At 42.2% G+C, this 18,588-nt stretch overlaps 1 long non-coding RNA gene across 1 annotated transcript; it reads left to right on the top strand.

Moving 5' to 3' along the window:
- Positions 1–12,577: 12,577 nt before the first annotated feature.
- On the top strand, positions 12,578–16,904 carry LOC131506542 (uncharacterized). Its single transcript, XR_009259010.1, has 3 exons — positions 12,578–12,734; positions 16,210–16,349; positions 16,611–16,904. It is a non-coding gene; the product is annotated as an uncharacterized LOC131506542 (long non-coding RNA).
- Positions 16,905–18,588: the final 1,684 nt, after the last annotated feature.

Genomic DNA, 18,588 nt, shown 5'->3' with positions numbered 1-18,588 from the left:
TTCTAGATGCGTTACAATGGAGCCAATTTTAGACCCATAAAAAAAAAGTGTTCCTTTATTCTGACATGTATTATTCAGGACATTTCTGTATGTGTAAAAAAAGATATCGCTATATAATTTGGAGGAAATTTCACAAATAATGTGAAGCCTTATCAAATTATAACCATCTTTGCTGACAGGTTTGTCTTAGTTTAGGAATTACACTATCCCTGCATCATAATATTGTTTTTTTTTCTTTTTTCACTATGAAAATCAAAGCAAGGTAACTATTTATTTATTTGTATTTTTTTAAGTAGGGTTCCGGCCCAGCGCAGAGCCCAATGCAGGGCTCAAACCAAGGAGCCCAACACAAGAGTCACACCCACAACTGTGAGATCAAGACCTGAGCTGAGCTCAAGAATCAGACACTCAACCCATTGAGCCACCCAGGCATCCCTAAGTAAAGTAACATTTTAAACGATTTCAATACCACTGGTAGTTAAAAGGATGCTTAACAATAACAACAGCAAAGAGAAGATTGTAAGTAATCCAGTACTCTCAGAATTGTTAAAGAGTTCTTATTAGTAGGTTTTAGTTTGGGAATGTTAATATTTTTAGTGTTTGGGACATGTTTTGAGGCATTATATGACTTCAAATATAAATGAGTCTTCAGTTCATATTGTTGCTATTTTGGAAACCAGCACAGTTTCAGCAGCATAACTGCAGAATACCGTTCGTTATTAGAAAACATAGCAGTTACGAGAAAAACAAAGAATTAAGGATCTGCAAAGAAATGCAAATGGTTCGTAAATGATACAAGCCTACCCAAAGCCTCTGCCGACAGTAATTGGATTTGGTTGACTAGTGCTGGGAGCAGAGCAAACAGATGTTAGGTGATGGAGCAGAACTTGCTCTTTTCAGTTTAAACAACCAATTATGAGTGGATAATGATGTGTGCAACTGGTAGTCACTGGAAATGTTTCCAATTCAGACCAAGTAATAAGAGTAAGATGCTAATATATTTGATTCTATACAGGGTTGAAATCCTGATGTTAAAAACGCCATTTTTTTTTTTAAGTAGGCGTCACACTCAGCGCAGAACCCAACGCGGGGCTTGAACTCACGACCCTGAGATCAAGACCTGAGCTAAGATCAACAGTCGGATGCTTAACTGACTGAGCCACCCAGGTGCCTCAAAAGAGCTATTTTAAAACAATGATGGATCAGGTGTGCATTGATAAATTGGATTTTTAGGACACTTAATGGTAAGTTTTTCCCCACTTGTATAAATTATGGCCAGACACTAGTTTCCTAATAAATAAGACGGACAGCTGTTTGCAATCTGGCTACCATGAGCAGCCAGGATGCATTTTAAAAATCTTAATTCCTAGTTTAGAATACTCAGGCAATTGACTAAAATATCTTCTTAGGAATCAAACAAGTGATGATGTCAAAGTCTTAAACACGCCTCAACTTTTTATTTTCTTAACGTGTCTGGGTATCCTTTGACTACTGTAACAAATTACTACAAAGTGGGTGGCTTATAACAACGGACTGTACTCTCTCACACCTCTGAAGACAGAATTCCGAAATCAAGATGTTGGCCGGGCTACTCCACTGGAGGCTGTAGGGGAGACTCTGTTCCTTGTCTCTTCCAGTTTCTGGTAGCTGCTGGCATTCCTTGGCTTGTGATCATATTACCCCTTTTTTACTCTGTCTTCACATCACCTTCATTTCTATGTGTCTGTCCCTACACTCCTTCTGTCTGTCTTAAAAGGATACATGTGACTGCATCTAGGGTCCACCTGGGTAATCCAGGATAAGTGTCTCTTCTCAAGTTCTGTAACTTAATCACATCATTTGCCATATGAAGTAACATTCACAGGGTCTAGGAATTTGATATGGATGCCTTTGGGGAGGCCATTTTTTTGGCCTATGCACTGTCTTTATTCCATTACTCCTGAATATGTGTTCAAGTCACTCTAACTCAATATACTCATCTGTGTCTCTCAACAGAGTGTGGGATATATTGTCTTCTCCTCCTCATTCAGTGTCATATGTTCTATTATTTACCATATGAATTATGGCATTTAAGTTCCTCAAGTACTTTACTTGTTGCTACTACTAATGAGAAAGAGAGGAAGAATGGATGGAAGAGAGGACAAGGGAAGAAGAAGGGCAGGGGAGGTGGGGGGGAGAGATGGAGTGGGAGCATGGTAAGAAGGAAAGACACCAGTTTGCTATGCCAACTGAGTCAACCTAATCGGCAGTAGTGTGGTAATCAATAATAGTTGCTGAGATGTCCAAATCAGAGTTCAGATTTTTTGTTCCTCTTTCGTTTTTGGTGGTTATGCATTTAGAATCTATGATGCAGTTTTCTTCACATTACCTACTACATAGTTCAAGTCACTGGCATTTACTACAAGCAGGGCATTTGTAAATGTAGTATTTGCAGTGAAATTCAGCATAGGTGGAATAACCAACTTGATTTAATCTTTTGCAAGGATGGAATAGACTGATTTTCACTTGGTTATCTTGATCTTTTATTGACATGAATAAAATAAGTAGTTTTTAAAAAGTTTATTTCGAGAGAGAAAGAGAGAGAGAGTGAGCATGAGCGGGGGAGGGGCAGAGAAAGAGAGAGAGAGAGAGAGAGAGAGAGAGAGAGAGAATCCCAAGCAAGATTGTGCTGTCAGCACAGAGCCCGACCCAGGACTCGATCCTACTAACTGTAAGATCATGACCTGAGCCAAGATCAAGAGTTGGACACTTATACGGACTGAGCCACCCAGGTGTCCCAAACAAGTAATTTTAAGAAGATAATAAAATTGGAAATTTTAGGTCTATCCATTTTTGTAGAGAGTTTGGAGGGGGAGGGATGGTGTCCCTGCTTTGGCCTCCCTCTTATAATGCATGTGTGCTGTCAGTGATATTTAAAATCTGGGACTGAATTGGTTATTACTGAGGATACCAATCCTCTTAGCCTATAATGAATAGCTGTCTTACTGAAAGCTTATGCTATAAACTTCTATAACTGGTGCCGGTAGGAAGCCTCTAAGCAACAATGAGTAGGTATGCTCATTTTCTACTTGATATTTCTCAATTGTTGTTCACTTTGAATTATTTGCCATATAGGATTAGGAGTGGATAAAAATTTAAGAAGCGCTATTTACTTTAGAATTAATAGGCTCAAGAGGTCACGCTGATTCATTCATTTTATTTGAAACTTTCCAAATCTGTATCAAGGTGGTTTATAAACAAACTGGAATTGAAAGCCTTATCTATTAGATAGTCTAGAAAAGTCTAAGGGTTCCAGGCCAATGATTTTAAAGTGTGTGTCAGCAGAATACAGTGAGGGTTAATTTTATATGTCAAAATGACTAGGCCCAGATATCTGATCAAACATTATTCTAGGTATTTCTGTGAGCGTGTTTTTGGATGAGATTAACATAAGAGTGGGTAGACTGAGGAACACAGAATGCCATCCCTAATGTGGATGGGCCTTGTGTAATCAGTTGAAGCCTAACCTAAGAACATAAAGGCTAACCAACCCTCTTACCCCCACCTCCACCACCCCTGAGTAAGAGAGAATTCCTCCTGCCTGCCTGCCTGCCTTGAATGGGGCATCAGTTTTTTCTGCCTTCAAATTCAAACTGAAACACTGGCTCTTCCTGGGTGTAGAACCAGCTGACCTTCAGACCAGAACTATACATCAATTCTCCTGGGCCTCCAGCTTGCCAACCACAGATTCTGGAACTTATCAGCCTCCATAATCATATGAGCCAATTCCTTGTAATAAATCTATATCTATATCTATATCTATGTCTATATCTATATCTATACCTATATATCTATATCATCTATAGCTACAGCTATATCTACATCTATATCCATATCCATTATCTCTATCTCTATTTCCACACATATACATACTTTTGGTTCTGTTTCTCTGGAAAACTCTAACTCAAATACACTTGGAAGTTGTCACCATAAAACCAGGCAGAGTCTTGAGAGATATTCATAATTTAATCAGATCTCAATGTAATAGCCATACGAATAGGTGGATAAGAAGACCATTAAAAAACAAAACAAAACCACACAGAAGAGAATGTTGCCGTAAACACAGTAATTAAATCTAATCAACCCATATGACTATGAGGGTGGGGGTTTGGGGCTTCTGGTATAAGACTTAGGAATCAGCTTAAGTTTGGTATAAGACTTAGGAATCAGCTTTGATGCAGTATACATGCTCTGCAAGATCACTTCATTTGAGGACACTTAACAGAGTCACTCACTGTAACAGGGGTGCAGTTTGGCTCTTAGAGTTCTGTGTTAGAACCTAGTCCTCATTCAGGCCTGGTGGTTCTCTGAGCCTCGAGAAATCTCAGCACGCTGAGAAGGCAAGTCCAACAGTTACGATGGAAGGGAATTCCCATGATGCGTAAAATGCCATTGATGGGTAAGCATCCTTTAGTCATGGTAAGATTTAGAAGTAAGAAGAGAAATATGTATGTAAGAAACAAACCCACGGTATCCAATAATTTTGCAGTTAAGAGTATACATTTAATGTTTTATCTACTTGTGATTTTAAGCCAATTAGAGTAACAGTAAATTGGAATTATCATTCCAATTTTTAATGTCATGTAAAAATGATTTAGATTTGTAGTTTTAAGTTGGAATCTTATCAAATTTACACACAAATTTAAAACTTTAAAAGAACTTAACAATAATCATATTTCATACTTAGAAGTATTTAATTGATGAATTATTCAAGTATTCATGAGGATCTCATTTGTTAAGTCACACAAGCTAAAGTACCGCAAAGGAAATTAAATGTATTAAATTTAGAATTAAAGCTTTATTTAAAAATGTTTAACTACATTTGAAAATGAGACAAAATCATTAATCAAAGTTCCCTTAAGAGTCATTTTCAAAACTAGCTTGACTTACAAACAGGCTGATAAGGCTTGTAAGCTGAACTCAAAATTTTAAGTACGGCTATGATTTTGCTCACGTAACTTCAATGGTGGCACTGTCTAGTTTTGAAATCAAAGTAACCTCTGACTAGTCTTTTCTAGGCATAATTATTGTCCGCATTTGCCCTTGACAATAATCCTGCGAAGTCCCATTTTGGAATTAGAGAAACAAGATGACTATTCTGGAGAACGAGCTTGGACCCAGCTCTCCAGGACCAGCAGCGAGGTAGACTTGGTGAGAAGTCAGCTGATCTCCTCCTGTCTAGGCTCTAGGTGCACAGAGATCAGGAATCCTTCCCTCAGGATTAAAAGGTATAAAGGCAAAGAGCCAGAGAGCCACTACTTTTCGAGTGTCTTAGAAGAAGTCAGTGACCAATAAGAAATCACAAAGTTAGAGAGTGTCAATTTTTGTTATCTGGGGTGCCATCAAGAGAAAGAAAAGTGAAGAGAAATAATTTGATACTCTTCTTTCTAACTGGAATTCAGAGAATTCCAGGAGCTCTTCGAAGGGAACACACTGGCAAGCACAGTTCCTCTGTCCTCGTAGCTAAGTTTGTTGAGTGAAAATTTGAGAGTTAAAGCTAATCATCAGACATCGCTATGAAGGATCTCAGTATAAATAGAGATCTTTCCCCTCTTCTGCAGCTCTTCAAGGAAGAAATAAACAAAACTAATAGAGAAGAAGAAAGCAGAGGTCACATTTTCCTTTAGCTAGTGAGTGGTTCAAGCTCTTACTGGGATTTTCCATCTTACCAGTGGGTCTACTTCCTTCTACCGGCAATTCAAAAGGAAATAAGGAATCAGGATTTTCAAAGATTTCGCTGTGGTTCAAGGATGGTGAGAGTATGTCAAAGTGACTTTGCCCAGGGAAGAGTGAGCATAAGTAAAATGTAACAAAGTTACTTTTTTGGATGTGAAGGAATTTTGACACCTAGAATCAGGCTCTTCTCAGGAAATCCATGAGAATCTCCTTATTGATTTCATGATGAACTTGCATCCCAAACGAAAACAGAAACAAGACAATGAAGGCCTGTAAGGGGAATGTTCTTTTTAAGTCAAACTGAAATCTTTATTTTCTATGGATTTGTGACACTCTATACGTCCTAGGACAAACTATCCATCTTGGTCACAGATTTTTTATTCCTCAACAAGTTCTTCCAAAAAATAACGAGACGGTTCTGAGAATTAAAGAACTTGCTGAAAATCAGCACCATTTACTCAATACAGCAACGATGCCACCACCCAAATCGGTAATCACTCCTATTGTTTTTGGCATTAATAACTTTTCTCTAGGGGTATCTGGGTGGCTCAGTCAGTAAAGGGTCTAACTGTTGATTTGGCTCAGGTCGTGATCTCACGGTTTGTGGGTTCCAGTCCCACATTGGGCTCTGAGCTTGCAGTGTCGTTTGGGGATTCTCTCTTTCCCTCTCCCTCTGCCTTTCCCCCACTTGCAAGTGCACCTGCGCACACACACACTCTCTCTCTCTCTCTCTCTCTCTCTCTCTCTCTCATAATAAATAAATAAGCATTAGAAAAGCAATTTTCCTCTAAATAGCAGGTTGAGGTTAGGAATAATTTCTACTTGACTTGTCTATCTATTTTGCCCTAGGCAAAATAATCATTTTGGAATCAACCATTCAGTGTCACTCACACTGATTGAAAATGGCAATGCATTCTTTTTTCCTACTCTTGGTTCCAATCACTGGTAGATTGGCATGAGCCAGCTGGAAAATGTGAATCACAAATATGTGTACTATTAGTGAGATACATGTATAATATACATGCAGTATATGCAAATATATATATGTAATATATGTGCAGTATGAACAAATATATTTGTTACCCTAGGTACTCTGAGAGTAGCTAATTTTGGACAGGTTCATTTTCTCTCTTAGGTTGTTGGATCTTAGACATGATAAGTGGGTATGATATCTGTATGTGATTAAAAAAAGGGGGGGTACCCCAGAAACAAGGAACAGACTGAAAACAAAGTTTATTTATTTATTTATTTCAAGAGAGAGAGGTGGGGGGAGGGGCAGAACGAGAGGGAGAGAGAGAGAAGTCCAGGGAGGCTCCGCACTGCTAGAGTGCAGAGCCCGATGCGGGGCTTGATTTCACAAACCAAGAGATCAAGACCTGAGCAGAAATCAGGAGTCAGCTGCTTAACAGGCTGAGCCACCCAGGTGCCCCGAAAGCAAACAAATAAAATGACCCAAAAGAGAAGGTGCTCATCTCTAAGTGAGAAGACAACCAACTCCAGCTGTAGCAGAGTGTTCTGCATGCTTTAACAAAACACCTTTTCTCATTTTTTATTTTGGAATGACACACTTTTTCTTCCGTCTCTAGAGCACTGCCGTGTTCTGAGTTCGGTGTTCAGGTGCAGAGACCCAGGGGCTGGTACAAGGGGCTGGCAGATGTATTCAGGTGCTACAATCCCAAGCTAAGGGGGGTTTTCATGGATGCGCACAGGAGCACTGCGGCCGGTCTGGTGGTGCGACGGGACTGCAGCCCCTCGGCAGGACAGTGGATTCATGAAAGATGTCTCATCTTTAAGAAATGTTCTCGAGGCCGCAGTGATTGAAATCGGCTAGAGTAGAAGATAAATCCCCAAAACCTCCTTAAGCCTGTGGCAAGTTAGTTACAAAAATGTCCTTAGTTGTGCCCTTCCCTGTATCCACACCCCTTGTAACTGGGCTTTGCCACCCCCTCCCCCTCAAGGAGGGGAATCCGTTTCCCCTCCTCTTGAATGTGAGCTACCCTTGTAGCTTGGCCAAAACCACAGCATGTGGCAGAAGTGACAGCGTCCCAGCCCAAACCCATGCCTCGATTCTGTGCCTGCTTCAACTCTCTCTCAGAACCTTGCCTCTACCATAGGAACAAAACTCGGCAGGTCTGTCGGATAATGAGGGACACAGGGACCAGCATGGCAGCCAGCCAATAGCCAAACATGTAAGTGAGGCATCCTGGGACATCCAGGGCCCGGCTGACCAGCCAGCTGACCACTGAGGCATGGGAGAGCTCATCAGAGACCAGGCAAGCCTGGGCCACCCTGGACCAAGCTTATGAGGAGTAATAAATTTTCATTATTGAAGCCACTGAGTTTTTGGGTGGCAAGTCATATAGCAATATCTAACTAATAAAACTCAGCCAACCAGTGTAAATGCCAAGATGCCACCACTAAGAGGAGGCACCTTGTTTACTTACATGTATCCTACCACACACAACATGCAGAAGAATCTCCAAAAATTACTGATGGCCTGACACAGTATCCCTAAGAAGCAAGCAGTGATAGCCTTCTTATGGAGAAAGTACATGGGTCCACAGATGCAGTGCTTTGGAGAGTACTTTTGGCTGCCTTGTAAGCACTCACATTCCAGAAGAACTTACTGCTCTCGGCTGAGAGCGCTCCTGCATATGTCTGTAGTCAATTAACTCGCCTTTTTTTTTCACTTCATTGAACTTAAAGAGCAGCCAGCGTCTGTTCAGAAGCCACACACCATGTTCCCTCCTGCCTACAACCGTAGCAATAAACCAGACAGCTTTCTGGTTCACTGTAAAAACTCTTTAGAGGAAGACAACATGGTAACAATAAAAACACCACCTACAGTGAGACATTCAGAACCTCATCACCAAGTCTCAAGTACACCCATGAAATAAAAATCAGGACCCTCTACCCTGAGTAGATAGGAAACCAAAAATAACATGTTAACTGCCCAACCTCAGCCACCCCTGGAGAAAACATGCTTTTTGATGTTGCACTGTGTCCTGTAGGGAAAAGGGCACTGGATTGGAAGTCAAGAGGTATATTACTGTCCTTGTTCTACCTTGTTCTAGAATAACTGTCGCCATGTCCCCTGGACACTTCAATACCAGATAACTGCTGAGGATCCTTCTAGTCCCATAAAATTTCACGCTCTCATCTTGCTATCTGAGCCTTTTGAGTTTATATCTGTGAACAAGTGTACAGAATTTGACATGATGTACCGGAAAGACCTCTGCACTGAGACTACTGAGTCCTACCCCTGCCACCAGTGCATCAGTGGCCCTTAAACAAGTTCTACCTCTCTGCATGTCAGTTTTCCCAACTGTCAAATGGGTCATTCATTTGGACTAAATGATCTCTAAGGTCCTTTCCAGCTTAAAATGCCTAATTTAATAATCAGGCTCTAAGGTTATATGTTTCATAATTGATTTATTTTTATTTTTAATTAATTTATTTTAATGTTACAGTGATTTATTTGGAGAGAGAGAGAGAGAGAGCGAGAGAGAGAGAGAAAATTCCAGCAGGGGAGGGGTAGAGAGAGGGGGAGTGAGAATCCCAAGCAGGTGCAGGGCTCGAATTCACAAACTGAGAGACTATGACCTGAGAAGAAATCAAGAGTTGGACACTTAACCGACTGAGCCACCCAGGTGCCCCTGTTTTATAAATGATTTCTAAGAAGAGATTCTGACCAAGACTTAGGCACACAGAGTCTAAAAAATATTTAGGTAGTCGTTTCACAGAGCCAGAGGCAAGTCAGGCTTTTTGATTTCCGATAAGGAGGACCAGTGGGCTGTTATTTGTGGAAGTACTTCTGGTGCCAAGAAAAATGTCATCTGCCACCAAAACTAAGTGTATTCTATACCATGACAGTTGTGCAACATTTTGTTATGCCCCACGGTGTTCTAGGAAGCTTGGCGGGTACTATGGACCTAAAGTGGCCCAAGAGATGCCCTAGAACTAATGCTTCTGTGTCAAACTGAAACTCAAACACAAGGTCCTCCACGCAGTCTTTGTAACACAAAGACAGAGAAGGTCAATTTTCGGGACCCAGCCACTTCCAAAAAGATAAGACAGACACACTCTGTGATAGAAGCTCTTCTAAGCATGGATCTGGGGAACGCCTGATGGATGTGTCACCAAGGTGTGACTGTATTCACTTGAACTCACAGTATTTCAAAAAGTGGAATGGAAAGCCAGCACCTTACAAGGCAGTAGTGTAACAATGACATATTGGAATATGCCATCATGGCCAGACTCTGGAGAAACTCTAACAGACAGAAAAGCTGTCTCTGTACATCTCCACCCCATCATCTGCCATCTTATACTGCCTTTGATTGGGCTTCAGATGTGTTTTACGATACGGTTGGACTGCATTCCATTCTGGCTTTGGGATACCTTCTACCCATGTTCTTTAAACAAACAAAACGCTAACTTGTCCTTTACCCTAATGAACTTATCTCTACCTTTCTTTTGGTGGACAACTGGAATAATGGATTAATCCCCTTGCTGTTGACTAGCTTTATGTGTTAGACATAACATGCAATACCCTAATCCCAAAAAATGGCTTCTGAAGGAATTCATAAAGGATGGGGAAATGAGAAAAAAAAAAAGACCTAATATCTTTAACATCATCAGTTATCAAAGCAATGCAAATTAAAACAACACAGTGCCATTTTTCATTTATCATATTGACAAAGAAGGTAACCCTTGATGCTGGTTAAGGGTGTCATGTGGCACACTAGAAATTGGTATAATACTTTCGAATTATGTACCAGGAAGCTGAAAAGTTCACATGCCCTTCAGCCCAGTATTCCTTTTAGGACTCAACCTTAAAATAATATCATAAATAAGGACAGAGATTGTTTAGTACGTCTGGAACACACTATGATCAACGGCACATATATTAACTACAAAACATACATCTAGGCAATAGCATTTTACAGAGTCATCAAAAATTATGTTTTTTGATATTATGCGAAACAACGTTAAGTAATATATAAATCTGTCATATGTGATATTTTCTCAAATGACTTATTTAAAAAATAAAATGGGGATAAAATGTTAATAGTGATCTTCCTAGATTAATACAGTGGAAGATGGTTTTAGTGCTTTTTTAAAACCTTTTTCTTTATTTGCCCATTTCAAAAGATAACAAGTACAAATTATTCTTAAGATCAGAAATAAAATTCCTTGAAAAATCATAACAAAACAAAGAAAGTTTTTAAAGGCCACGTGAGTCAGATCTTTAAGAGTCAAGCAGTCTGTTGAAGATCCGTCGATCTCAGGATGTGCGGCCTGACCTTCCCACTCAAATATCCAGAACAAGACCATGAGCATGAAAGTTGCTTCCACGACTTGGTGAGGCCGATGAGAGCAGCGGCCCTGAGCAAGGCACCCACCCCCCTGCCTCCCACCCCTCATTGGAAGCAATTAGAGAAAATTAGCTCTCTACACGAGGAAGCCAACTGCAAGCTTCGCCAGCAGGAACCACTGCAGGATGGAAAGCATGTGACAAGGCATGTTGAACCACTTATGGAAGGCGGATGGTAAATCTGGCCTAATGAAGACTGTATACACCCCTTCTGTTGGCTCCCAGCCAGTCAACTAGTTTAGTCTGGATCTAAGAGGAAAACAACACGCTCTTCATATTCAGAGTGGGAAGTCCTGAGTAGCTCTAAGTTAATGGCTTCTTTTGAAACTGACAAAGAGAAAGAGAAGGAGAGAGAGGGAGAGGGAGGGAGGGAGGGAGGGGGGGGAGAGGGGGAGAGAGAGAGAGAGAGAGAGAGAAGAGAAGAGAAGAGAAGAGAAGAGAAGAGAAGAGAAGAGAAGAGAGAAAGAGAAAACTTACCATCCAGCCAAAGCCCTGGTCTGACATTGTGCAGATTGTACTCTGCCCACCAGGGGCACAAATACACCATCCTAATGGTGCCCTGTGCCCAGTTACATTCCATCTCAAACTTTTCAAGACATTTAAAATTCCTATAGCCTTGATTATCATTGAACAGCATCCAGTTAAAACTCGTGTCATCCAGTTCCTAGTGCACCAGCCTCTGAGAGTTGGGTAAGTTTTCAGAAAGGGAGTTGTTCACCTAACTTTCACCTTCAAGCCTCAGAATATCCTTATACCAATACTCATAAGTACTCCCATATCTGAAAGGGATGACTTAAATGCTTCTTGGTCTTGTGTAAACGTACTCGTTTTAAACAAATTTTCTCATTGTGATAAAATACAGATAACATAAAAGTTGACATCTTAGCCATTTTTAAGTGTGAAGTTCAGCAGTATCAAAAACATTCACATCTTTCTGTAACCATCACCACTAACCATCCTCAGAACTTTTCTATCTTCCCAAGCTGAACCGTCATACACATTAAACAATAATTCTGTGTTCTCCCTCACCGCAGCCCCTGAGAACCATCATTTTACTTTCTGTCTCTATGCATTTACCTATCCTAGGCTCCTCATAGAAGTAGAATCACACTTTTGTGTCTGGCTTATTTCACTTAGCATAATGTTTTCAAGTTGAACCAAAATTTTGAGCTAACAAAATCTCTAAGCTGATAAGCTGTCACGTAAAATAATTCTTCCTTATTTCTAGTTTCTTGCACTTTCCTTTTCAAAAGTGTCTTTTGACCAGGGCTTCCTTTTGAACAGCCCGAGTCCTGGTGAATTGGACAGACTCTCTCACAGACTCTTTACACTGCCAATGGAAGTATCAGGCAGAATTTAGATAACCACTTGGTGGGGATATTGCAGAAGTCTGAATTAGATGAGCTTAAATCTCTCATTCTACTCTACAACCTGGTGACTTTTACAAATGCCTTTGTTCGTTCGTTCATTTATTCACCATAGGAATTTGTCAGCACTTACTGAGTACCTACCGCATGTAAATGATGGCTGTTGACACAATGTGGTGACTGATGATATTGACTTGGCTCCCAACTTCTGCAGCGGAATCAGAAACTTGGGCACTGCCCTAACAAGACTGGCTTTTGCTCTCAATCAGCTGGCACTGGTGAGTAGACCCCGGGAGGACTGCCAGTTACCTCCATGCCCGAGTGGAGACTTTGGCTTCTGGTAGAGGTTCCTTAGTGGTGCTACTCTATATACCAGCCAGAAAAACATAGCAGGTTCAAATACCAATCTGGGTACTGAGAATGCCTACTGAAAACTAGTATTGCCTAGAATATAATCTAGACATATCAAGGACTTTTGGAATTTGAATGGGAATGCACAAATGACTCTCCTGCCACCGATTAACCCTGTGATCTTGGGCAAGTCACTTAAACTTCCTGAGCCTCAGTTTTCATCAATAAAATGGGATGAAAAACACCCATGCCACAGAACTCTTGTAGGAATAAAATGAGTTAGTGCATAACAAGTGACGTGCATGTGGCTTGGCACAGAGAAGGCACTGAAATACTAGGGCCCCTTGCAGAGCACCCCCCCCCCCAAAGCCACATGCAGCTCTGGAGTAGGTCAGCCCTATACCTGACCTGCAAGCACCAGAATAAAGTTGGAGCATCTCCTGGGCTTCTTTAAGTTTGATGGTTGGGGGCAGGGAGAGTGTGTTTCAGAAAGGCCATCATGTTAGCTTGAGGGAGAGAATTGCCACTTTATCCATCAGCATAATATATCTCAAAAGTGTAAAAAGAGGTTACATCCAAAGATAACACAATCTCATATGAGTTGGGAATAAGATCTGAGTATTTCTCTGGCTGGCGTTCATAATGGCACAAATCGGGACCTGGGAGTCTCAGGACCATTGACTTCAGGGGCCACCTGTGCAGTGGTGGGTGGCTGAGGGGCATGCCATGCAAGGAGGGACTCATATATCCCCAGGAAGCAGGGTGGAGTTTGGCAACCCACAGAGAGTGATCGTTGTCTGGGCAGAATCAACCCATGAAAGCACACAGAAGGGAGGCAGACTGTTCCAGTAAAGGGAAGGGAGTGGCTCTGAGTGGTCTATGAGGATGTGCCCACACACGGGATTCTTCCTGACCAAAGCCTATGGGTAGTTTGTACACGAAGTAGACAGAGCTACAAATACTGACAGGCTTTCTGAGGATGGCAGGATGTTTGTCTCAAACATCCAAAAATGGAAATTATCTCACTAATTAGAAATGACGCCATCCAGACCGTGCCTGGAACAGGTCCGGGTTTTCAAAAGTGAGCATGGGGTGGGGGTGGGGTGGGGGGTTCATTCTGGTTCCTAAGTTTAGATGCTTCAGGTGAGGCTCGAGTTGCATTTTAAACAGATGAACAAGAACTAATTCTTTTTGTTTTGCTGTGTTTTCTTGAATAATTGGGTTTCCTCAGTTTGTTCCTAAATATTTTTATCTTCTAGTTTTTTATTTTTTTATTTTATTTATTTTAATTTTTTTTAACGTTTATTTATTTTTGAGACAGAGAGAGACAGAGCATGAGCGGGGGAGGGTCAGAGAGAGGGAGACACAGAATCTGAAACAGGCTCCAGGCTCTGAGCCGGCAGCCCAGAGCCCGACGTGGGGCTCGAACTCACGGACCGCGAGATCATGACCTGAGCCGAAGTCGGCCGCCCAACCGACTGAGCCACCCAGGCGCCCCATCTTCTAGTTTTTTATTAATTCTTTTTGCCCTAACAATTTAATAGCCAAGTTCTTGCTTAGGAATCATTTTTGTCTATTAGAACATTTGCCTCCCTTATTGCTATAATGGGGAAGGTTCATAAATTCACTATTCTCAATTATTTCATGCCATGATATATTAATCCAAGCCCACTGTGGAGCAGATCCTAAAATGGGATAAAACGTGCAAGGATTTTATTAGGGAAAACGTCTTCCGAGAAAATCGGGAGGGAGCTGAGAAAGGCGGGGAGAGCCTTCAGTCTGGCAAGAGCGGAGGGGGGCGGGGAGGGAGGAGGTTAGGCCAAAGTGTCTTAGATGCTGTGCTGTGGAAGCAGGTCTTGGCAAGGGTGTTGGGGAATCATGGAGCCAAAGCTGACCTTCAGGGGAATCCCTATTCTCCCCAGAAGGAGCTGCCCTAGTAGTCACTGGCTGGGAGCAGCCTGTGGGAAGGAGGACAGCTCAGTGCACATGTCTGACAAAGCCCAGGGCACAGCACTTGGGGTCTTTGGTGGATTGCATTTCCTACAGTTGGGAGTTCTTAGGGTTACTGGAGTAGGAGGGTTTCTCAAATTTGGCCCCACTGACATTTAGTAATGAATAACCCTTTGTTGTGGGGACTGTCCTGTGCAGGGAGGATGTTTAACAGCATTCCTGGCCCCTACCCGCTGGACACCAGTAGCACCTTCCCGAGTCTGGACAATCAAAATGTCTACAAATATTGCCAAATGTCCCGTAAGCATCAAAATCATTCCTAGTTGAGAAACACTACACTAGGACAATTTGAATACATTTTGGAAGATTCCTCGGGAAAATTATAAAACCAGTGGGAGGGGTAAAAATATAAATGTTTTGAATTATATATAATGATTATTAAGAAAAATAACTCAGCTGGGGAATTCAAAGTGAGCAAGACTACCCCAGTATGATGATACACCACCGGCTGGATATTAGTTTCTATCCCCAATGAAGTTTCTTTTCCTGAGATGAACTTACAGTCCAGCGTCGTGCCCTAAATTTAAAGACACACAAATAAAGTTTCAAAAATTAAATGGGTACTGTTTTAGTCTAATGTGCCACATTGTGATGCAACACAAGTCACGCTGGCTTATTTTGGAGATGGACAAAAATACCTCACCTGCAATAGCGAACGCACATTACAGGGACACCAGGGGATGACTTCATACTTAATTTACTAGTAACACGCACGTCGGGAATAGAAATCAAATTCAGGAATGAGGCAGCTGACATCTCAGGAGCAAGCATCTCAGACTTGGTTTCACCAAGTCATCGAAGACCCTTTGACCCGCGGGATTCGGCTGGGCCACAGGCTAACACCTGATGTGAGCTTCAACTGGACGGCAGGGCCGATCCCCACATTTGCGTGAAGCAGCGGCCGGGTGTGACTGTTCCTCCCCAACATGAACCGGGTCTCAACACGGCTCCGTCTCACCTGGACCACTCCAATCACCGGTCCCTCCACCCCGCAGGTCTCCCACTTCCTCCCTAGCCCCATTTTCCATATGGCAGCCAGAGCGGCTCCTTTGAAACCGTTCAGACCCCACTTCCCTTTATTTAAAAGCTTCTGAGACTTCCCATTTCCTTCCACTCAAGACACAATTCTCACTGTGGCCAAGATGGCCCACGTCCTTGCTACCCAGAGCCCGGTGAGGAGACCAGCGGTGTCAAGGACGTCACCTGGGAGTGTGTTAGAAATCGTCTCTGGGCCTGCCCCAGACCTACCGAATTGGGGTCTTCACTTTAACAAGGTCCTTGGAGGATTTGTACAAACGGTAGAGTCTGAGAAGCTCAATCCTCATGCTCTGACCTGAGGTTATTTCTCTCACTTCCTCTCCCTCCCCTCTCCCCTTGCTCCCTCTTCTGTAGCTAGTTGGGGCTCCTGGAGACATTTCGACCTGCCAACCATGATCCAGCCCCAGGCTTCTGTTCTTCCAGTCACCGTCTCACTTCTTTCAGGTGCCTGCTCTAATGTCACCTCAGTCGGAAGGCTTTCCCGGCCACAGTAGGTAAGGCCCTCCTGAGCTCCCAGCCCTGTTCTGCCCAGGCCCCTCCCCATCCATGGAACCTGCCTTATTTTAATTCAGGGCACGCATCTCCACCTGCCATGTTATATAGTATATATATAGTGGTATATATTCTTATTGTCTGTCTCTGGGTCCATGAGAGCAGGGACTTGACATGTATTTTGCTCACTGTTGGATCCCCAGACCCCAGAGCAGTGCTTCCTACCCAATAGGTTGTTGACAAAGAATTGTTGACTGAACCAGGTAACTGAATCATGCAATCTCATGGGACAGAACACCTGGAGAGGGAGAAGCTGCCACAAGAGCACGGAGCCTGGGCTTCTTCTGATCACCTCACACTATCTAGCTTGGCCGCCTTGTCAGACATCGTGCGACGCTCTCTCCAAACCGCCCAGAGACGGGCCAAAGGCAAGTATCTGGCTGTGGGGCAGATTTTCTTCTCAGCAGAGGATAATAAGCCAGATCAAGCAGAGGATACGGGAACAAAGCACGGGGCTGCCGTTCCCCTTCTGGCACATGGAAGAATCAGGCTGTGCGTTTCATTTACACAATGTTTCTCTGGAGAGAGAAATGGCCAAAGTTTCCAAAGTGTACGTGATTTTCTTTTTTCCAGGGAAAGATTAATCTTTACTTCTTCTAAAAAGCAACCTGTTTATACATTTGCTGGAGGATGTGCCTGGAAAAAAATTAAAATAGGAGAACTCGATTTGACACATCTGGAGCAGACGGGCATGTTTTGTTTGGCTTCCTGAAGATGTTTAAATTGGGGTTAAGGTGGGGAAGATGGTAAAACTGTGTGAAGACCCAGGTGGCTGGGAAAAGACCAGCGTGGAATGTGAAAAAAGGAGCGGAATAAAATGTAGCAGGCTGAATCATGAAAACTCTTCCGCTTTCTTGCCCTGTCAAAGCTCTGTTTTGAATGTTAACGGAAAGAAAGGAAACAAAGACATAAGGACAGACTCTGAGCGTTTAGGGTTGAAGAACACTTTGCGTTTAAGAACATTTTGCTCAAATCTATTCTTGGGTCTCCCGAAAGCTAAAAAATAGAGCCTGAAGTATCTTTAGAGAGGAGAAAAGCTTCTCCTACCCACCCTATATGCACCTCAACCTCTCAGTTTTAAGGAAAACTCTTCCCAGGAACCATGGGTGGGTTGAGGATAGAGCCAGCTGACAGAGGAAGTTGTAAATGGGGTCGAGACATAACAGATGTGAAAGTTTGGGAGCTACACGGAAAAGAGCTGTACGGAGATGAGAGAGCGTAGGAACCAGCAAGATGCTCTTGGATCGCACGCATGTTTTTAGTTGCTGAAGCACAAAGAGATTATCTAGTGACCCTTGTCATCATCTTTATTCAGGTTTCCTGCTTGGGATTGATTTTCTTCTTCCCCTGTCCCCCGCTCCCGCTTGTCAGTCCTATAAACAAATTATAAGCATTTGGGGTTCAACCATAAGGGATATTTGTAAAAAAGAAAACAAAGACATTAATCCTGCCAGTTTTGGAGGAACAATGCTTAATTTTCACGCACAGAGTTATCAGGACTGGGCACTGTTCTGCAGACAGGAGATCACTGTGGATAGAAACCGTGGACTACCTTTCACGTATTAGAGAAATACCAATGGAAATGAGTTTACTAGCCAACAAATCCCACATAATTCTGTAACTTTGAAAAACATCAGTCTTTAAGGTTTTTTTTTTTCTCCCTCATTTCAGGTTCCCAACCTACCACAATCTACTTAAAAAGCAATGTTCTCATTATTACCAATTTTTAGGAATAAAGTGTAATGATTAGGAATTCTAAATCAATTGACATTGCATTTCAAGATGCTGCTTCTAAAAAATGTATCCAGTGACTGGAGCCCTGCGTCAGGCTCTGTGCTGACAGCTCAGAGCCTGGAGCCTGCTTTGGATTCTGTGTCTCCTTCTCTCTCTGGCCCTCTCCTGCTCATACGCTGTCTGTCTGTCTCTCTCTCTCTCTCTCTCTCTCAAAAACAAGTAAACATTAAAAAAAATTTAGTTAAACACCAACTAAATAAAAGTGACAGAACAGTTCTCTGCAATTGTTCAGGAATACTGCATACCCAACCCCCGACCTTAAACTCCACCTTCCACTTTTTTTTTCCACTATTAAATGATTGTTTGGTAACAGCAGGTAAGAATAAAGAAGTCATGGTGGTTTACAAATAAAGTAAATGGTACCTTCATGTCTTTCTTTGGAAGATA

The sequence above is a fragment of the Neofelis nebulosa genome, chromosome 3 (genome assembly GCF_028018385.1).
Source record: "Neofelis nebulosa isolate mNeoNeb1 chromosome 3, mNeoNeb1.pri, whole genome shotgun sequence".
NCBI lineage: Eukaryota > Metazoa > Chordata > Mammalia > Carnivora > Felidae > Neofelis > Neofelis nebulosa.
This window is presented reverse-complemented; position numbering and strand designations above follow the sequence as displayed.